Genomic DNA, 24,051 nt, shown 5'->3' on the forward strand with positions numbered 1-24,051 from the left:
CGTTTCCAGTACAAGCACACGAACCATTGCCCGTTATATTTCAGCATTTCAAAGCAGTGTATGGCGCACATTATACAGGGAGCGTTTACCTCCATTACATGCATTACATCCAACATTTGCATTTACGGGTTCAATCACTGCATCTGAGGATTATACTCGATGCGTGGAATTCGCTAACTGGTACGTGGACAACCAGAACCCGGCTTTTCCATCCTGTATTCTTTTCACGGAAGTCATTTTCTATCATGAAAGGATCTTCAGTCAATGCAATGTTGATGAAGGAAGCCACGAGAACCCCCGAAGCATGCGCCCACATGCTGCCCAATGACAGATTTACTTGAACATATGGGAGGGTATTTATTATTAATGACTACTTAATTAGGTCATAACTTGCTATCCCTACTTTGGGCGTTCAAAAATATATCATCATTCTGGAGCAGGTACTCTCTTTACGCCCAAATGAGTTGATGTTTTTAACTGAATATTTGTTTTAATCTGTGTTGAGTGTGCTGCGTTAACCATGAGGCCCATTATTATCGGACAGGAGGTTTGCAGCACACTCGTATTTTACATTACATTACCTTGTTGTGAAACTGTATATAATATATATATTGTAAATACGTTTATAAATATTGTAAATTATCGCTAAATAAAGAGATTTCCTACCCATTATTGGCCTGTCATTCTTGTATCTGTGTTTATCCTTCAACTGATCAGAGGTAGCAGGAAAAAATGGTTCGAATTCATCGTGATCGCTATCGTGACAAATATTTAAAGACCACAAAATAAGTCCTCACTTTCCGGGTTAAAACAGTCCCCGACATATCGTAAGGGGGTATAAGGCATGGAAAGTCGTAAAGCAATGCACTGCGTATTTTGAAATAGCTCTCCGTTGTTTACCGCTGACGTTCAACAGACACCCAACGTGTTTTAAAAAATCCGAAATTTCATGCGGTGCCTACGTTACGAAATTTCAGGCATCTTCATTATCAAGAAAGTCATACCTAAACTTATGGTCTTTAAATATTAATTTACGATCACGATGGATTCAGATTTTCATTCCTCATACTTTTAGAGTGGTCATCGAACATTTTCCTGCCACAGTCCTAACATCTCCCCTATCTCGCCAGCATTGCATTTTTGACCCTGCATTGCTATCAAATTCCGAGTTATCTCGATGTAACTTACCCCTCTTAAAAATTTGTTGTTCCAGTTTTGAATCAACCTGTATACAGGTAAAAAATGCAAGAGCAATTTGCCTGAGAAAAAATAATGTAAGTGGCCAAAAGCTGATAATCATCTGCATATCTAATCACGAAATTATCAAAACACATGAAAGTCTTCTGTTTATTAAAAATCTTCCATTCGGCCAGCAGCTCAGCTAAACTCATTAGATTTTAGAATTTAAAAGTTTCTCTCAGAACTGAGATTTGCATAAAATATCTCGTGTAGACTAATTTTTGTTCTGGAATTCAAGTAAAACAAACAAACAAACAAACAAAAAAAAAAAAAAAAAAAAAAAAAAAAAAAAAAAAAACATAAAAACTTAGCTATTCTGTTTGTAACACAATTGCCAGAAAGTAAACTGAGAATCGTCCCGCCTAGATGGAAAAGTGGTCGGTAACTCTTACAGGCATACCAAACGGCAAGGTTGGAATCTCGGAGAAGGTGAAGATATAATCCTTCCGTCCGTTCATAGAAAGCAACGGTGGTGCACCAGCTAAATGCCTCCATAATAAAGAGACCACTCCATTTGGTCTTAGTTGTGGCCAACGTCTATAAATATCCAGAGCCTGAAAGTGGAAACAAAATTGAGAATCATTACCGCAATCATATAAATAAATATATCATATGCTAACCTTTCTTTAGATAATAGACAGCACATTTTGAGTCTGACACACGAAGCTGAAGGAGTTACTGTCGTATCTTAAGCAATGGATATTGACTTATAACTAGGTTAAGCAATGGACATTGACGCATAACTAGCTCATTAAATTAGGAAATAATGGTGATTAAATTTTACATACTTTTTTAAAAATTCAGACTTCTATTGATTAGTTATTTTCTGTAAGAGAAGACTAAACCTTTCGCAAAGACGTCTCACCATTATGCATCTTACTCGGGGGTACTAAAGGAAAGAGTGAGGGGTTGGAAAATCAACACGCCATCGACTAGCTAAACCTTGTCTGAGAGGGGAGTCGTGGCTGTCATAAGAAAACGAAGATCACCTCCAAAGTCCAGTTTCAAACCTTCTGTCAATTTTTGTCAACAGCATAGCATCTATGATGCAGTTTTAAACTTATGCAAATAAAATTATCAAAGAATAATAATTCCATAAATTCTATTTTGGTATTAATACATTTCTTTTTAAATGAATTACACCTTCAGTCAGAAACAATATTTAACGTAAAGGGATTAGCTGTTGCTTTGCGAAAGCGGGAGGCGGACAGACCCCGTAAATGAAATACCATAATTAAAAACATAGAAGAATATAAAAAAAAAAAAATCATCTGCTTTTTTTCGTCATGCGTGCTTTCTTTTCTCTAAATTTTTCCAGCATCGTTTAAGCCAGGTATAGATATCGTGTAAAAAGGTTATGTACTGTTTCGATGCATGATTAACTTAACCTAATTAAAAAAATGACTTTCAATAAAATTTTCTGCATTAAACCTATTCTTATGCTACATACAATTATTTATTATATGCAAACTTAAAAGGCTACTTATGTAATTACGAAATCTACCATATTTAATTAAAGAATTTTCTTTAAAGATAAAAACAAATGTCATGAAAAGCAGCTGTATTTTAATAACAGCTGTATTTCATTTAGCTGCTTTAATCCTATCTACGTCGTGTATACAAATCAATTTCCCTAGAAATTACTCCGCGAAAGCATCCACACCTTAGTAAGATAGCCCTAGTGCTCTTTGCCATAATCAACTAAAACGAAACTCGTTAATGAGTGACAATTGAATAGAACCAATTGCTAAAGTGAAATGATACCTTTAATTTCATCTGCGTCGTTAAACTATAATTCCTTTCGAGTGAAACACTAACTACTTGCACCTATGCATGTTAAGTCCTGACATAAGACATCTGGACGTGTAACTCTTGACAGACTTTCTCTGATATAGAATATTTTAAATTATTTCAAACTCATAACAGCAGTTTCTGAATTTGTTAATTTTTCCCTTTTTTCTTTTTTTAGGTCCTGGAAATATGAAATAAAATGCATATACTTTTAGACCGTTTTGTTTACACTTCTCTGTTTTGAATTTCTTGAAGCCATAATTTTAAGAAACTTTAAAAAAAATGGCAAGAAAGAAAACTTGAACAATTTAGCTACTTTCATAAAAATTACTAAATTATTCGTTCTTTCCTTACTGGCTTATATCCATCTAATTCAGAGTTCGAATCAGAAACGATATAAATTTTTTGATGACGAAATTTCTTACGCTTCTCAAAAGATAAATTTAAGTTTGAATCTCTATTAAAATAACCACAAGCATTTTTACTTCCTTGTACGAAGTAAAAAGGAAGTATTGTAATCGCGAAAAGTTTCAGGCAGCATATTTTAACGAAAATATCCATTTTGACATCTATCGAATGCAATTTAACGATGTTTTTGCGTGATATCTGTACGTAAGGACAGAATAAAATACTCTTTTTCTTCAAAAAAATTATAAAACTGCTTTAAAATTAATTCTGAAGAGAATTTTTCGTGGCGTCTGTACGAACGTATGTACGTACGTACGTGCGTGCGTACGTACGTATCTCGCATAACTCAAAAACGAGTAGCCTCAGAACATTGAAATTTTGTATATAGGACTGCTATAACATGTAGATGTGCACCTCGTATTTTGGTTGCACTCGGCCGCACCAAACGTATATAAATATATTTATATATATATCCACTCTGTTACCCGGCTCAGTGATCTCAGTTTCTTTACTCTTATATGTTTGTAAATTGTACATTTTTTGCTTTAAAAATGATTGAATTATGTTGTTTTTATCTTCCGGTTAAGGATTTTATGCCTTTAGTAAATCAGTGTGCAATATTTTTAGAATTATCAGCAATTTTAAAGTTGTTTAATTGCCGCTAAGCCTGTTTTTAATGGCGGCCATTGATATTTACATTTGAAACAGAGACTAGTGAATTTGTTGCCAATCTAGAGAAACTTAGCTTCGCAACAACAAACATAACGCATTCATTTATTATTGCCAATTAAATCATGCTTAATTCTTTCTGGAATTTTTTCGAGGAAATAAGTGTTTGAGATTTACTTCGTAATTTTTAATATAGATATTTTGTGTTTTTATGTTTTTAATATAGATTTAATTATGTTTTTAATATATTTTTAATATAGATATTTTGTGTTTAAGTGAGAACTGAATTAATTAAATGAGAAATACTCAATCGTCTGTGAAAAACTGTTTCTTTTTTGTTTTGTTTGCTTAATTTCATTTATACATCATTCTAGCTTTATTATAGTATTTGAATAGAACATGTGGCAACGATTAGATAATTCTATTCTTTAAATGATATAAATTTTGTGCATTATGAGTTATAATATGAACGAAATATATACGTTAACTGTTATATAATTATTGGATTGTATAACAGTTAACTTAGTTTCCATTATATAATTATTATATATAAGTTAACTGTTATATAATTATTAATACTGTTAAGTGAATGTAACGCCAGAGTGTCGCTATGGTAAACAAATACTAGAGTAAATTTTAAAGAATGTATTTATTCTATTGTGGTTTATGCGCTGTCGGCGAAGTAGATTTAATTCAATCCAATAAGTTTAAATGAAATGCAAGAAAAAATGCGTATAATTTAATATTCCAATACAAGGAAATCATGTGGTGTACACATCAGATTTTTTTAAAATCATTTTAAGGGAATATCTAATAGGTACAATGATCATGAAAATCACAGAATTATTTAAAATTTTATTTTCAGACCAATTTGTATATAATCTAAATTCAAGGAATCAAATTTTAATTTTCAAAATACACCTCAGTTATCAAGTCTAGCAGAAATGCGAGTTCACGTGTGCAATCGCCTCAATTTGGGATCCCATTAGATTCCCAATTATGCATATTATTTTTCAAAACATGTGCCAGACGCAACGGTTTCAAATAAAGGATGAAACGAGTAGATATATATAAAACTAACCTGCTATAAAATTAAATTATTTTCGCAGAATTTATCTTTTTTCCTCAATTGTAGTTTCTACAGAACTTTCGGGGCTTCTCTCGTGTTAAGAATTAATGGATATTAAATAGACGATAAAATTTCTTTAATACGAAAGCGAGCAGGGAAGAGAAAGCATCTTATGATACTGTTTGTCAGCCGTTTTGTTGCATTTTAAAAAGAATATTTTGTCATGGTCAGACAGCACTGACAATTTTTACTTAAAAAAGCCCCTCTGCCCTCAAATGTTAATTCAATCATTTTGCATTCGAAGAATTTTCAGAAATTAAACCTAAAATTACTATTCTGAAGCTGACTTATCTTCATTCCTTATTTGTTCTGAGTTGGATTCGTTTTAGTTAGTTTATGCTACTATTTACTATCAAAACAATTACAATAAAAATTCATGAAATTTTGGTTTGTCTTCTGCAATTAAAAGTATTCCGAAAATATGACATTTCACAGTACTGCATCATTTCTGTTTAAAATGTAATACAAATGATGGTAAGCGAGCAGTCATGTGAAATCATCTAAAAGTCAAAATTTTTCCATTTTAAGCACAAATTTATACGAAAGGTACGTACCGATTGTAAGTTGTTTCAGTAACAAATAATCAGAAAGCGCACACTCTGTGCGAAAGCTTGCAATCATTCATCAAATTTCACTTTATAGCTAGCAATATATTTCTCAAGTCATTTGTGAACAGAAACTCATTAGTCGAATACCTGCGGTTCAATCCTTGTCCTAAGTTCGCGGCCTGTAAGTTCGACCAAAGCCACCAGAAAGGAGCAACAGCTCCGATAAATGGTTGTTTTCAAAATAATTGCATCGACGCTGTCTTATAACCTAGTATATACCAGAATCCAAAAGAGAAACGCTTGAAGTATTCGATATTAAATGAAAGCAGGGAAATGTTTAATCTGGGATAAGTTTTAGCCATGATTTATTCGGCGACTTTGATGGGTTCTGGTCTGTTGGACCTCCGCTAGGCGATGCGTAATAATCGAATTATATCGATGGAATTTCTGCCGGGATATTTCGTTATTAAAGACGCCTGCAGAAGCTCTTCTTTGCTTTGAAAGCTCCGTTGTTGTTCGCCAACACTTTCATTAATTGCATTGGTAGTATGGGGTTTTATCTAAACTTATGAACGAATTAGTAAAATGCATGCTTCAGTTTGTTCCTTAGTTCAGTAACATAAGTAAAATAAAGCGTCGTGCATAAAGAAGTTCCCAAGAATGCATAAGCCTAAGCTGTTTAAAAGAGCTTTCCTTTTGCTTATTTGGGATTTATTAATAAAATGCTTCAGTGCTGCTTATATTTTCTGAGCTATAAATATATTCCGTTGCTAGCCTCAGAATAAATACTTTTATATAACACATGTTTAAAACATGTATACTTCGAAAGGGATGCGAAAGGGAAAAAGATAAACTAATAAATCAAAGAAAGATGAGGAACTTGAATATTTTCCTTTTTTTGTGCGTGTGTATGCGTAATATTTTGAAGTCAGTGTTCTAAAAATATTAATATTGTTACCTCAATTCTTCTGCTTCATGCTGTTATAAGATGTTAACAATGCAAAACAATATTATAAACTCATTCGTATATTTGGAAACGCTATATTAAAAATGCTGTAAGTATTCAAATAATATCTGCATACTTACATGAAAAGGATATTTATATTAATCAAAGTACAAATATGATCAGTAACAGCAGAATCAAGAACCAAAGTATCGGAAGGCTACGTGACAAAGAGTAAATGCTATCTTTCTTTATTACTTACGATTATGTTTGATAATTTGTTGGAAGAAGACCGTTGAATATATTCATATTCTTTTGTCAAATTTAGATAGATTAATTAAGAAAGAGCGCATCTAATTATGTCTAAATTCCATTCTAAAATCCGTGTTTGAAAAATCTAAAGGTATGAAATTCAAGCATCTTTGTAGTTAAAATCTTAAATTCAGTGCATTCACCCGACTGGTGTGTTAAGCTTCAATACACGTCAAATCAAGGATGCACGGCTTAATAGTACACAAACATTAAAATAGCGTTAAAATAGATTTCCTAAATGTTTATTAATCTTAGTAACAGAATACAAATTGACGAATGTATTAGTAATGGGCCACTTAGCCCATTTCTTGTTTTTATTGTACAAAACCCTTATGATTTGTATAAAAAGATATTTTAGAACATAAATTAAAGTATGAAGTTTATAATTCAAAATTATTTCAGTTTATTTAATTTTTTCAGTTAATGGCCACTTGATCTGGTACTGAACAAAATTAAAAAATAAAGATTCAAAATACAGCTATAAAAATCAATAATCTATTAATTGTATGCCTTTTAAACATTGTATTTAAATTATTGAATGCACAGTTAAATAGAAACGTAACATATTAATATAAAATATTATATACTTCAGAGAAATAAAATCTTGAATTAAGGTTTACCTCTTAAATAAAACAGAAAGTATAAGCAAAAAATCTGATGTGTACATCCCATGACTTCCTTGTACGGAATATTAAATTATATGCACATTTTCCTGCATTTCATTTAAACTTATTTTCTCGAATTTCATTAAAGATATATTTCTCATTCAATTCTATTCGCCTTCAGTTCGCGGCAAGGCAAAAATAGATAAAACTTCAAAATATCTTCGCTAAAAATTGAAAATATACGAAAAGAAATAAAACACCAAATACAGTTTAAATAATAAAAAAATTGCAATTAAAATGAGAGTTTTTACGCAAAAACAAGCGATTCGGCTGGCAAGCAACTAGGCAGATTTTTAGGTGCACAAATATCAAAGTTCAATTTTGAACCCACTTGGCAAAAAGACACTGAAAGTGCAGAAACTGAATTCACTATTCTGCTAAGCTTCAAATGTAAACAAATACGGTTGCTATGGTAAACAAACAAAGAAACAAACAAACAGCAGAAAAATATGTGTACCCTACCTGACTTCCTTGTAAGGAATTGTAAATTATACGTACTTCTCCTGTATTTCATTTAATCTACTTCGTCGATAGAGCGTAAACCACAAAAGAATAAATACACTCTTTAAAATTTACTATGTTTATTTACCATAGCGACACTCTGGCTCTTGGTTGGTTCACATAACAGCGCTACATCTCATTCATTTTATAACTCAGAATGCAAAAAAATTACATCATCTAAAGAATAATCTAATCGCTGTCACATGTCAAATATTATAATAAATCTAAAACGATGTATAAAAAATTAAACAAATAAAAAAGAATAAGTTTCTCACTGACGATTCAGTGCCGCTTTTCTAATGCGCATGAGCTACTCGTAAACATTCTCCTCTGTCCGAGACAGACTGGCGACAATATTTGCTGCTAATACGAAACACTCATTTCCTCGAATTTCATTAGAGATATATTTCTCATTCAATTAATTGAGTTCTCACTTCTCGGCAAAGCAAAAGTACACAAACACTATAAAACATTGAAAGCTACAAAAAGACATAAAACACAGTTTGTACGATTAAAATTACTTTTTCTACACAAAAACAAACAATTTGACAAGCAGGCAAGAAGGCAGATTTTTTGGTGCACAGAACTTTATTTTTGGTCTCACTCGTAGGGTTCCCCCCTCTCCCGGAATTCCGGGATTCTCCAGGAATTGAGCCCTGAAATTAAAATCTCCCGGCTCGCGGAAGGAATTTAAAATAAATATTACTCTCCCGGAATATCAAGTTTCTCGAAAATAACGATACAATGCCCACGGACGAAATGGTTGAGAGCATGGAAAATCACACTATCGCCCACAGCAGCCAAACAACGTCATGTGAATACATGCTCTTTGCAGCAGAAATCTACGATGAGTTCTGAGTAAGTGCCTTACGGGATGAGTAGTAGTTTCATGCCAGCGTGTCGCGCGCTCATTTCCCCTCACCCTCTCATTTTCAGTCCATTCTTTCATTTATTCTGCAGCTATCTACAAGCAAGTGCGTATTTTGAAATTATTTAAATGCTTTCATAATAATATGTAGTGAAAAAAAAACCCGATTCTGATTCTGCAGGGGAACAAGTACCACAAAAAAAGACAAAATATTCTATGTCGATTCAAGATAAATGGTTAACTCAATTTGATTCGCTTATGAAGAGAGACAGCTTTAACGGAGAATGTAAAGTATGTCGGAAAACGGTTAATATTAAGTACGAGAACGTTAGAGCTTTAACTGTATATTCCCAAAGCAAGAAACGTTACTTGTTAATATTGAATAGCGATTCATCGCAATCGGTTTCGAACTTTTTTCTGAAGAAATCTTCAGAAGAACAGGACAATTATATCAGCAATTGAAATTACTTCAGTCTATCATAGGATTAAAAAACACCATCATAGTTTTAATAGCCAAGATTGCACAAGCAAATTGTACAGCACTCTATTTCCAGATTCTTCTTTGGCAAAAAAGTTTTCTTGTGGTAGAACAAAATGCACAAGTATTTGCGAGAGTGTGCTTGCTCCTGCAGTTAAAAAATGCTTTTAAATGAGATAAAAGAGGTGAATCTTTTTTAAGTTGCGGCTGAACTTTTTTTCTTCTCCCGGAAACTTTTTTTTTACTCTCCCGGATTTTGACAGCCAAGAGGCGGCAACGCTACCCACTCGGCAAAAGGACACTGAAGGTGCAGAAAGATTAATTCACTATTGTGCTAAGTTTCAAATGTAAACAAATATGTCTGCTATGGTAAGAAACGTTAGGCTTAGCCGCACTTAAACAACTTTTAAATTGTTGATAATTCTACAACTGTCGAATGCAGATAAACTAAAAAAAAAAAAAAAAAAAACCTGAGCTCATTCAGACGAGTGGATATATATATATATATACTTCTGGTGCGGCGGATTGCAACCAAAAACAAAGGTGCACAATTGCATGTCATAGCAGTCCTATATACAAAATATCAACGTTCTAAGGATACTCGTTTTTGAGTTATGCGAGATACATTCATACATATGTACATACGTGTACGTACAGAGGCTACGGAAAAAATCTCTTCGCAATCCATTCTAAATCAGTTTTATAGCTTGTTTTGGAAAAAAAAAGTCCTTTAGTCTGTCCTTATGTACAGATGTCAGGCAAAAACATCGTTAAATTGCATTCAATAGCCGTTAAAATGCATATTTTCGTTGAAATATGATGCCCGGAATTTTTCGTGATTACAATTTTTCCTCTATTTCGCACCTGGAAGTAATTAGGCTTATCCGCAGTCAAACAACTTGGCCCAGTTTACCAACACATAAGAATAAAATAAAATAATAATAATAAAAAAAAACTGAGCTCACTGAACTGAGGAACAGAGTGGGTATATTTATTTATTTATTTATTTGTATAATTTTGGTGCCGGCGATTGCAACCAAAAAGAAAGGTGCATAAGAACATACTATATCTGTCCTATACACAAAATTTCAACGTTTTGAGGCTACTCGGTTTTGAGTTATGCGAGATACGAGTACATACACACGTACGTACAGATGCCGCGAAAGAAAATCTCTTCTGAATCCATTTCAAATTAGTTTTGTAATTCCCTTGGGAAAAAATAGTCCTTATTCTGTTCTTACATACAGATGCCACGCAAAAACATCGTTAAATGGCATTCGAAAGCGGTCAAAATGAATATTTTCGTTGAAGTATGATATTCGGTATTTTTCGTAATTACAATACTTTCTTTACTTAGTACAAGGAAATACAAATTTCTTTTAATTAACCGTTTGTGGAAAATGCAGTTCCACCTCATAAACTAGCAGGCTATTAAATGCGTTCTTTTACTGGATTATATATAAGGATGTCGAAAGTGCTGGCTGGCTGTGGATGCATTTAATTTTCCTTGATCAGATTTTAGGTATATTAAGATGTCAACGTTATTATTATTAATTATCCATTTACACAATTTTTTGTGCTAGACGAAAATACTATTTCCATACTGGACACTTGAAAGAAAACTTCCACAGACATGAAAAAAACAACAGATTTAAAGTTATTATGGAAGTCAAAAAATCACTTTTATAAGATGCGACCTCACATGTGTGAGCTTAATGTGTTGAAAGGATTCTGTCTCTTAGCTAATTAAAGTCTAACTAAACATTATACTACGAGTAATTTTGTTTCCCTTTAATTTGGATTTTAAAGCATAATTAGACAGCAGTAGTATGCGTATAAATCTATCCAATATGTAGTTGTAAGTTTTTTTCTCGGCCTTGAGCATGCATTCATCGTGTATGTGGAAAATCCACAGGCTAGAAATTAATTTTTTAAAATTATTAATTTAAGGTTTCTACTCTGATGGTAAACCATTATAACTTTACAAGGTGACGCCCGAAATAAAAAGTGGTGAATGATAATTCGACACTACTACGGTGTAGTGACTGGGTCTCTCCTCCCCCGTATCACCGTGGTGTAATTAGAAAGCATGACCGGCTAGTAGTCGGAAGGTCTGAATTTCCAGTCCATCCAATTTGAGAGCACTGCACGTTTTCACGCTTCCTGATCTGATGCGGGGGGGGGAAACTAAATGACACTAGAGTTTCAAGATGATGATTTAGGGCGGCAAATTGTCTCCCAAAAAATGCCTACTAATTGAGATATTCCGATACGTAAATCTTGCTAATTTATTCTTTTAACGCTAAAAGGGAAATGTATATTTTACTGCTTTTATCGGTAAATATCTGCGAAAAATTTGAAATACACCAAATTTAAATACTAATTAATTAGATAAATTTTTATTTTTTGCAAGAACATCATGCATTTCATCTGTATTTGAAAGGTATTATGTAGATGTAGAAGTCTAAGGAGGTCACAACTACCAACTACTTGTATTGCAGAATTTGAGATTTTAATGAATGCGGCTATTGTTGCAGCATTATAATAACAGATGACGGAGGTTTAATTATAACTGACCATATTTCTCCATTATATGAAATGATTTCATTCAGTTGTAAAGTAGAAATGTACACCTAACTGTCGTAATTTTACGTAATTATCACATGTTACTTTTACAAGACAATGTTTGTAATTAACATATCTATACTTATACTTAGGCCTTGTATGCCATGTAATATTTATATTTTTATACAGAATAAATAATCCCTTCTGCCAAGATGACTATTAACACTGTAAGACTTTTACAACAAAGTCAGTTCCGTGGTTATCTCAGGCGGCGCTCAGTTGTAAAGTAGTTACTTATTTTAATTAACCAGTTATTTCATGTTACGCATCTTTACTGTCATTTCTGCCTTTTTTTTTTTTTTTTTTTTTTTTGCCAGAATGCAATTTTTAGTTGGCATATTTAAATGAGGTTGGAAATATAGTATTTAATGAGAAATTTTAGATCGCTTAGATAGAGCGTGTTCTAACTTCTAAAGACCAAGTAACTTAGTTGAATTTCAGCGATAGCATTCTGTCTTCGGCGTTGCTTTATTCTTACGAATAGTACTTGTCACGCTGGTGTAGGTTTGAGCCAATTTGCGTGCTATTTACCTATGTGTAGCCTTTGGCTTATTTGCAACTTAGCTTTAATTTTAAAATTCTCTCTTTTAAGTTACGTAATTATTGTTGGCTGTTTTTTGCAAGCGGAATATGTGTCTTCTGTTCGGTTATTTGGAGAGTTCTGAATAAATTGGTCTTTTACACCTATCTTGCGTTTCTGCTGTTTATCTAGACAGAGCGATAATTTGCTTAAGTCTATTAGAATCTTGATGTAGTGTATAGTACCTAAAAGAATGAGGCTTTATGAAGTTTTGAAATAATTGCTCATGCACAAAATAAACATACACGTTGCTAAAGAGAAAATTCTCGGTATTTGAGAAGATAAATAAATCATTTGTTTAAACTGTTATTTTCTACTTAACGTATAGAGATGATATAATAAATATTGACTTTAGTTTAAAAATTCTGTTTAAGGATAAGCATGTAAGAGGTAAAGAAATGTTATCTAAACATGAAAATAAAATTTACGCTATAAAATATGCAAAATTCCCATATTGAAACTATACTTCCAAAAAGAGGATTTCCATTTACCAGAATTAAAATAAATTTTCTTGAGATAAAAATGGATTCATAGCAAATTAACCGGAGAAGATTTAAGTTATATTTATATGTTTTTCTTATTTTAAACAAAATACGTATTTTTAAATGTTTATGTTTTAAAATAGCACGACAAAATGAATTGACAAAATTCATTATACCTTTAATTTTCGAGGAAGCATTTCCTTGCTGCTACTTAATTATAGCTCCGAATAAATTCTTAAGTTCATTAATATTTTACTTAATTATAACATAGTAACTGACAGTAAATGAAAGCTCATACATTGCATCTAATAAACAAAAAGATGCGTCCTCATTAAACGTGTTATATTAAAAATGCAATTACTGGATTAATAACGTTGGGCTTTAGGAATGTAAATTGTCTAAGTTGAGACCTTTCAAGATAGTATTTTTAGCTGACAAATTATACACTCTTTTTATCTGTACATGCATATATCTGTAAATACCATTTTGAAATATATTTTATTCTCTAATCATACGCATACTCATATTTTGTGGAATTTCTAAATTCACTTTCAGGTTTTATTTCGTGATCCTCTTAGACAGAGTTCAAAATTCATAGAAATTAGTAAGAAATCTTATAAAATAAACTTCAATACATACAGGCAGAATAAATAATTGGTCAACGTATATCATATAATATTGGAGGAGTTCAACTTAAATAATGACTAAATATAATTAGGAAGATAACCTGCTTGTTGTTTCAATAATTGAAGTATTATCTTCTAACGTTGTCCTCTAAGTAAAGCGAAGTGCTCCAGGTTGTAAGAGTAATTAATTGCAATCTTATAATGCACAAGAAAGCTTTTTTGAGCAGGTTAAAGATTCGTTTAAAATATTAACATTTCAGAAATAAATAAAATTATTTTGCGAAACGTATTTTTATAACTCTAGAAAAAAATTTCTGATATTCTATATATATATTACTTATAAATTTATACTAATGTTAATGACACTTCACTTAAATTTTCTTATTATTATTCTTATCTTAGTTTATAATTAAACAAAATATATTAATAAAGTGCTATTTTACAGGCCTTAAAAATACCGAACACTAAGAAATATTGAACCCTTAAATCAATCATGTCATTTTTCTTAGAATACATATTTTGGAATATCTGATTATTTTAAAATGTCTGTCAATTATCTCAAAACAATGACAAATCTCGAAACGGGATTTTGCGTCGTACACTATAAACGGCTGTTTCACTTTTTAAGCTGTTACCAACAAATATTATCGCCCTGTATTATTTTTAAGGAACTTAAATAATTAACCCTTAACTTCCCACTGTTGCATCTCTGCAACATATGATTTATTTTAATTTAACAGACTCAGTATTCTTTTTAATTACCTAAAAACCACTTATCTAAGAAAAAAAGATTACTGCAACGAAATATATGCTAATTTTGTCACTAGATAGCAGCACATTTTTTCCAGAAATCACAACAATTATAAAAATCTCTGTTGCCTCAAGAACTGTGTTTTTGCTATAAAAAGAATCCATTATATTTTATGCTCCTCTTGTTTATTGACGAAAACAATTACCAGGTAAGAAATTTAAAAATTTTATGTTCATTTAAAAGTAATTTTGATTTTCTAATGGAAAAAGTTTGAAAGAAATTTAATTTTAATTATATGTTGCAGATCTACAACATTGGTCTTTGGTTACCATTTTGACATGGCCAAAACGTGTATACTAACCCAAGATGAATTTGGACAAATTAAGTGATTTAAGTGAGAATGGTCTTGAATATTCCGTTGATGATGTTCATTTTTTACCTGATTGTGTGTCATCTAATGATAATTTGGATAACGACTGTGCAAGTAGTGTTGTTTCACAAAATACAATTCAGAATATAAAAAAATCCGATGATAATAAATTTGATAGAAATATTTCAGTCAGTGTGTGATTATGGCAAAGCCTCGAGAGCTATCTGCCTACGGGGATGGATGCCTTCGTGTAGGATTTTCTAAGGGGAACTGGCTTGTATACAAGTTACACATGGAACAAACGACCACGCAGCCAGCCCCGTTCGAACCTCGTACCGAACTACCAGTGTTCAGCGACTTTACCGCTCGGCCGCTGGTATATTTCAGTCAGAGAACCTTTTTTAAATCTAACTGTGAAGAATAATAAAACATTGTCAAAGAATATTTTATGGAAAAAGCAAAACATTTCATTGATTGAAGAAGTAATAAAATTCCATAGAGATGACACGCTCCCAAGAGAAATTATGGATTTGGACACTACGTACCAATTTTTTAAATATTTGTGGACGGAAGAGATCATATAACATTTATGAAGACAACAAACAATATGCCATTCAAAAGAATCCAAGTAAGCCTTTGACTATATCAGATAATGAAATAAATCAATATTTGGGTATTTGCATTTATGCATCTCTAGCTCACCTGTCAAACTATAGAACATACTGGTCAGAAGAGCTTGGATTTGATCGAATTAAAGAAACAATGAAGAAATCTGAAAATTTAAAAAAAAAAAAAAAAAAAAAAAAAAATCTAATCAATTTACAAAAATTCAAATCTGAAGTTGCATCATGTTTATGCAAAATGGGGTACGATCGAAATGCTAAAAGAGGAACACCTAGTAATACTTCAATAGAACAAATGTCTAAGACTAAAAGATGCAAAGGGACTTCCCAGTCCGTTCCATGTAAGGACATTCGTACAGATGGTATAAATCATTGGCCAATATGATCAGAAAAGAATACGGTACAAGTTTCCAAACTGCAAGAGCTACACTCAAACTGAGTGCGAAAAGTGTAAAGTAGGGGACTTTTTACAACAAAGTCAATAACTGCTTTAAAAATTTTCATTGTATGTAAGGCTAAAGCAATTTATAACAATGAATAATAAAATCCTCATATTAAAAAAAAAGTTTTGTAATTTTACAGCACTACTGCGCAATGTTGCACCTCTGCAACAAACAAAAAAAATGACTGAAATTCAATTTAAAACTGCTTAATTATCTTTAAAAATATTTTTCCCTTTTATTATTACTTAAGAAGTAGCTGATATAATTTTTTCATAGAAATTTAAAAAATTGGGAAGTTAAGGGTTAAGAATCTGCATGTTTGTTATGTATGTATGTTTCTCTCAAAGTGAAATGGCTGTTTCACTTTTTAAATAGTTGCACCAAATATTATAGCTCTGCATTATTTTTTTAAAAAATTAAATAAATAAGAATCTGCATGTATGTATGTATGTATGTTTCTAGCACTGGGTAAAAACCTACAGTAATTAAATTTTGAAAATCGTTGTCCTCTACCAAAACATGTGCACCTAGAAGCCCGAATTTATAGGTCAGAATTTCATGCTTTGTAAATCTTTAATGAATTTCTGCTTAACAAATTGAACGATTGAAAAAAGAGTGTACGTTATAAAACACTTTTATTTTCAGGGCACGAGAATGTCTATCGGAAATTCTAAATTTATCCCTTTTTAAACATTTTGTGATTTTGCTGTAGAATTGAATTTTATGTGGCGAGTACGAAGAATATGATATTTAATTAATAAACTGAACTCACAAAACGTTAAAAATAAAAAGATAAAAAAGTTTTTCAAGCCAGCTTGCTAAGAAAACTATCATTGATAAAATGAATTGGAAAAAAAACTGAAAATTATAGAAAAATGTATGCCAACACTGGATCAGGAATTCTAAAAACGTAGAAGCAGCTGCTATGCTGCTTCTACGTTTTTGAGCTGTGCTGCTTCTAATGAAATTTTTCTGTTGAAATGTGGTGTAAGTGCGAATAAAATTATGCTTAATAATAGAGCTAAAATAACAAAAAGAAATGGGCTATCAGCAGTGAATGCAACAGCATACTGGTAGACTGCGAACTCAACGAGAGAGAAAGAAAATCTATTAACAATCCCTTCTAGGCGACGGGTTAAAAATCTGAACAGTTTCAAGTTGCTTTTCTCTTTCTGCCTTTAATATTAAACAATCTTTTCTTTGCACTTTTCGCCACAACAGTTCAACAAAAAATTTGCAAAATTTTGAAAACTTGCATAGGAGCATTGTATGTTTATAATTTCCGATGCAGTTTTAAGTGTTGGCATACATTTCTAAAAATATTATAATAATTTCCGTTTTATTATTTATTAGCACAAAGGGCGTTAGACCAAAAGTACTCAAAAGGGCAAAGAGGCCCAAAAGGGCTAATTTAAAAACGACATTTTATGTCGATTCACTTTTCAAACTGTTGCCCCAATATTATATTTAAAGAAATTAAATAATGAAGGATCTGCATAAATGCATGAATAATTCTCGCATTTGCAAGAAACAACGGTAACTAGAGCCATCAAAGTTTACATAACGAAGTCCTCCAACCGAACATATGCACTTGGAAGTTAGAATATTGAAATTCAAACTTGTTTTATTATCTATTTAAAATTCTGTAAAACTTTACAACGAATTTCTGATTAACAGACTCAACGATTTCGAAGCGAGCAATGGCAACACTATGCGGGGGAAAAAATGTTATCTCCAACGCGCAAAACTGTGTATCGGAAATTCTGAAGGTATGCTGTTTTGGTGTTTTTAAATGTTTTGTGACATTGCTGTTGAAATGAATTGTATGTGTTTTAAGTGAGAAGAACAGGATATTTAATAAACAACGGTAACACACAAAACGTTAAAACGTTCTTTTAGGCGTAATATAAAAATCTGAAAGCTTTCAGATTTTATTAAATACTTTTATTCATTAGTCCAAAGGGGTAATTTGCCCAGAAGGACTATCAATTTCGTTCAGGATATTTGCGTTGATTCACTACAAGTGCTGTTTTACTTTTCAAATTGTTGCCATCAAATATGCATTATATTAAAAAAATTAAATAATGAAGAATATGCATAAATGTATGTATGCTTCTTGCATTGTGATAAAACAACGGCACGCATAGCCATCAAATTTTGAATAACGTAATCCGCCTGCGAATATCGGCATCTGGAAGCCCAAATTTGAAATTTTGAATTTGTTTTATTATCGATTTCATATTTTGTAAAACTTTAACGAACTGAGGAACAAACTCAGGGATTCAAGTTATTGTATCTTAAATTCAAGGATTTCAAATCTAGCAATGGCAAAGTTGTACAGAAAAAAAAAAAAAAAATCATCTTTATCTCCAGGGAGAGACAGTCTATTGAAAATTCTAAAGATACGCTCATTTAAAAATTATTTTGTGATATTGCTCTTGAACTGAATTTTATGTTTTAAGTGCGAAAAACATAATATTTAATAAATAAAGGTGACACACAAAACGCTAAAAAACGTCCCTTTGGGCGTAGTGGAAGCTTTCAGATTTTACTTTTAAAAATTATTTATTTATTTATTTGTTACCGCAAAGGGCATTGGCTCAGAAGGGCAGACTCTTAATTTCGTTTTGGCATTTTTCGTCGAAAATTTTAAAAGTCTGAATCACGTTTCAAATAGTTGCGACCAAAGATTATCGCACAGTATTATATTTAAAGAAGTTAAATAATGAAAAGTCAGCATAGATGTGGAGGTTGATTCTTCGACTACCTTCACTTCCAGTTCAACTCAGCAAGCCATGACGTAGCGCAGCCCGCAGAGCGGCAGACGACCGATGGAAGTGCTGGAGACAAGACGCGTCCACGCGCAGAGCGGATATATTTGAGGTGGAATAAGCGGGCAGACGATCCGCAGATCCTCCAAGATGCTTGTCTACAGCTAGCCATACAATTGCAGACGGGCCCTTTTAATGTATTTACTGAGGACTGTGTGTTAGTCATTGTTACACAAATCCTGTAGAACTGTTGGACTTGATTTAGTCGTGAGATTGCCATCTGAATAATTAAATCTTACTTTTTTTAGTCCAAAGGGATTTGAATCCCGAAGGACTATTAGTTTCGTTTTGGCATTTTGCGTCGGACTCATAAATGTCGGTTCACTTTTCAAACTGTTGCCACAAAATGATAGAGTCCTGCATTATATTTGAAGAAATTAAATAATGAAAAATCTGCATAAATGTATGTATATTTCTCGTATTGTGATAAAACAACGGTACATAGAGTCATCGAATTTTGAATAACGTAATCCTCCAACGAATATGAGCATGTGGAAGACCAAATTTGAAATTTGAAATTTGTTTTATGATCGATTTCCTATTTTTTAAAACTTTGACGAATTTTTGATTAACAAACTCAAGGATTTCAAAGCGAGCAATGGCAACGTTGTGCAGAAAAAACATTTTTATCTCCAGCGCGTGAGTCTCTGTATCGGAAATTCTAAAGATATGCTCGTTTTAAAACTATTTTGCGATATTGCTGTTGCACTGGATCTTATGGTTTAAGTGCGAGGAACATGATATTTAATAAAGAAAGGTAACACACAAAATGTTAAAAAACGCCCCTTTGGACATAATTTAAAATCTGAAACATTTCGGATTTTTTTTTTTTTTAATCTTTTATTTCATTTATTTAATATTAGTAAATAAAGCAGTAATTATACTTAACTTGTGCTCTACCATGTTCTTTTGAAAGTAAATCCTACATAAATGCATGTATATTTCTCACAATGTGATAAAAAACGGTACCTAGAGCCATCAAATTTGAAATAACGTACATCTTCACCCAAATATGGGCATCTGGAAGCCCAGATTTAGAATTTGGACTTTTATTATCAATTTCGTATTTTGTAAAGCATTTATGAGTTTTTGATTAAAATCAACGATTTTAAAGCGAGCAATGGCAACACTGTGCTGGAAAAAAAAAAAAAAACGCATTTTATCTCCAACGCGCGAGACTGCGCATTGGAAATTCTAAAGAGATGCACTTTTAAAATTATTTTGCGAGCTTACTGTTGAACTCAGTTTTATGGTTTAAATGAGAAAAAACATCATATTTAATAAATAAAGGTAACATACAAAACGTTAAAAAACGCCTCTTTTGGCGTAATGCAAAATACAAAAGCTTTCAGATTTTCTATCGATTTTCTTTTTTTAGATAATTAATTAATTAATTTTGTAGCATTCCATTATTTATTTTGTTTCTTGAAACGAGTTTCTTAAAATGAGCTCATAACAGCAAGCACGTTGGAATGGATTGTATTTTCACTACCATGTACGAAGTAAAAAGGAAGTACTGTAATTGCGAAAAATTTCGGGTATCATATTTCAAAGAAAATATCCATTTTGACCGATATCGAGTGCAATTGAACGATGTTTTTGCGTGACATCTGCATGTAATGACAGAATAAAGGACTCTTTTCCTCCCCCCCAAAAAAAATCGTAAAATTGATTTAAAATGAATTCTGAAGAGATTTTAAATGGCGTCTGTACGTACGCACGTATGTATGTATATATCTCGCATAACTCAAAAAACGAGTAGCCCCAGAACGTTGAAATTTTGTATATAAGACTGCTATAACATGTAGATGTGCACCTTCTATATTGGTTGCAATCCGACCGCACCAAAATTATATAAATATATGTATATGTATATCGACTCTGTTACTCGGCTCAGTGAGGTCAGATTTTTATTCTTATATGTTTGTAAATTGAGCATTTTTTGCTTTAAAAATGATGGAATTCTGTTGTTCTTATCTTCCGGTTAAGGTTTTTATGCCTTTATTTAAGCTGCATGCAATAATTCTGGAATTATCAACAATTAAGAGATATTTAAGTGCGGCTAAGCCTAATTTTTGCTTAGCATGGCAGCCCTGTTTGTTTACATTTGGAACTTAGCAGAATAGTGGATTTGTTACCAATGTAGAGAAACTAAGCTTCGGAACAACAAAGTAATGTCGCCTTTTATTATTGTGAATTAAATTATGAAAAATTCATTCTGGAATTATTATTTAAATTATTAGCTTGTTTTTGCGTACACACTGATTTTAATTGTAAAAAATTGCTTTAACTGTACTTAGTGTTTTATGGTTTTCTATATCTTTCAATTTTTGATGAAAATATTTTGAATTTTTGCCTTGCCGCAAAGTGAGAACTGAATTTATTAGTAGCGCATGCGCATTAGGTAAGCAGCGCTGAATCATGTGTGAAAAACTGTTTCTTTTTCATCTGTTTAATGTCTTTAATACATCGTTTTAGATTTATTATGATATTTGAACAGGACATATGGTAATTCTTCAGATGATATAATTTTTATGCACTCTGAGTCCTAAAATGAATTATATGTAACGCTGAACCTAGCGCCGAAGTGTCGCTATGGTAAATAAATATAGTGAACTTTAAAGAGTGCATTCATTCTATTGCGGTTTATTTGCTATCGACGAAGCAGATTTAATTCAAAATTCGTTAATTGTTAATTCAATATTTTAAAATTAATTGCAGGAAAATTGCTTATAATTTAATATTCCGTACAAAGTCACGTGGTGCACAGATCAGATTTTTTATTTCTAAAAATCTAAAATTAGCAGAGATTGCTTAAATAATTTGATAGTGTGGGACTATAATCGAAGACATGAGATTCTTTTCTTAAAACCTAAAAAATAAACAATTACATTTATTTATGTTTCGTAACTATGTTTAATATCACTTGTGTTTTTTGTATTCGACAACAAATTGTTTTAATTTAATATCTCTTTAAAAATTGCAGAGTTTTAAATGTCGCATAAGAAATATATATTATATATTTATGAAATATGAATGAAAAATACATTTGGCGTTAAACGGATATAGCTTTGTACAAATGACAACAGATGCAGACAGGAAATTTTACAACAATATTTTAAAACATCTCTTTGATTGCGAAATTTGTTTATCTGTATTATGAAGCATATGGTTTTTAACTAAATTAAGCACATTTCTTTTAGCTTAATGTGTCACTCGAATTAATTTTTTTTTGGATCTGCCGTTAAATACACGAAGCATTACCAAATAAAGTGACTTCTACTGTATACGTACATTCGTAAAAATCCTCATTGGAATACTCTTATGCACTCAATTTCTCTGCGGACATCATGCCAATTCCGCCAATAAACAAGGCAAATAAAGGGAAGGTAGCTGCCGCAAATTGGATGCCTGGTTCGTGACTAGAGGTAGCCCGAAGACCACAGCGTAATTGGGCTCTGGCTGCGTTTCGTCACGTTTTTTTTCTCCTTTTATTTTCGTCTGATTCTGAGTATTCCACAGAGATATTCGACTCGATATTCCTTTTGCTTCCAATTTTCGCTTTTTCTACTTTTCTTGATTGCCAATGAATGTGATTCACACCTAACTTTTGTGTATAATTATTTTTATGTAAAAGGAGATTGCAATGAAGCACATATTCTGGTTACTTTTGCAATCCTTTTGAATTGCTATTTATGTATTATTATTTGTGTATTATTTTAATGCCATATGACTTAATCTTATAAGCGTTATAAATTATTGAAGTACAAACAAAATAAAACACACATACACATCCGAACGTAAGATAATTGTTTATAGTCTGCATTTCTCATAATTATTATATAATAAAGCAGTCAATACATAAGTTATATACGTGCTTGTGAATTCAGATTTCATTAACTGTGCAGTTGTGAACAAATGCATCCTGCATTTTAAAGTAGTCATTAAAGTACTCATGATTTAGTACCTTTTAATTCAAGATATTTACAGATTTTTGCATATTCTAATACACTGTGTGTGCGATGTACTGCAAATGTGATGCAATTATAAATGTTCTAATCTCCTACTAGAAACTTATGTTTAATGAAGAAAGCTCTCTGTTACGGTTAGGTTTATCGATTAAAACAAAACAACTCGAAGGCTATCTGTTGTGGAAGAATGACTTCATGGAAGACTTTCTAAGGAAAACTTGCTTATATGTGCAGAATACTCTATTACAAAATTATACAAAATGTTTTTTTGCTATGGAAATAATAATGTAGTCCATCCTATATCTAGAAGCTCTAGGCAAATGTCTGTTAAAAGATTGAATCATAAATTAGTCTAAATGTGAAGATGGTTTCTTTAAAGTATGAAATTATTCTTAACCGTTTAAAATTTCCAATGCAATTTTAAAAAGAATGTAAAAATGCAACAATTTCACATTTTTTAACGTCTTTATCAGATTTCAGTTTAGATTTTCCAAAATGTCAACCTTTCCCTAAAGATTTCTTGGTAATTTTACTACGTATTTTCTTTTAGTGATGTCATGTGGGAATTAAGTTTTAGATGTAGGTTTCATTTCATTTGATTAAAAGGACTTTAACTATTCGGTTTTGAAAATTTCTTTCATTTCATTTTTAAGAGAATACTAAATTATGATAGATTCTACCATCATTATAATGTACCCAAATCAACAATACAAAGTGAAGTCATACTGGACAATACTCAGTCATACTAGACACGCATCAGTGCGTATGTCCATACCTTGCATCCTTTAAAATTAAACAGGGTATTTCTTTCGAGTTTGTATCTGCAAATGTTATGCCACATGCGGAGAACGGCATTGCCATTTTTCGAAATAAAAAAATGTCTTTACATTCTCTGTCTATTTATGTCGAGCAGGTCATATCTTCCGATTTCTTTAATGATATTAAAGTGATGATTGTCCCAAATGTCACGTAATCTATATATAAAACGAAGAAAGTATGTGTGTTTATTTGTTCGCTAATAACTCCGTCACTACTATGGCTATTGTCACCAAACTTTCTATAATTCTTTTCTGGGGCCTGGAAAAGGTCGACGTGAACTTTTTTCCAAAACAAAATAGATAAAATCCGAGATATTACAGTCACGTGCAAAAATTTAAGACCAGTAGCCGTTTTCCTGTATTTTACAGAATGCACCATT

The 24,051-nt window shown here is 31.8% G+C and overlaps 1 long non-coding RNA gene across 2 annotated transcripts in view; it reads right to left on the minus strand.

Annotated features, from left to right (window-relative positions):
• Positions 1 to 1,346: 1,346 nt before the first annotated feature.
• The window catches only part of LOC146997643 (uncharacterized), a 229,969-nt gene continuing 207,264 nt past the window's right edge, over positions 1,347 to 24,051 (minus strand). For both annotated transcript variants that reach the window (XR_015040509.1, XR_015040510.1), the window contains one exon: positions 1,347 to 1,793. This is a non-coding gene — a long non-coding RNA (uncharacterized LOC146997643). The remainder of the gene's footprint in view (positions 1,794 to 24,051) is intronic.

This window comes from Stegodyphus dumicola, chromosome 4 (genome assembly GCF_044657685.1).
Source record: "Stegodyphus dumicola isolate Sdum_Otavi_A_Nest chromosome 4, ASM4465768v1".
NCBI classification, from domain to species: domain Eukaryota; kingdom Metazoa; phylum Arthropoda; class Arachnida; order Araneae; family Eresidae; genus Stegodyphus; species Stegodyphus dumicola.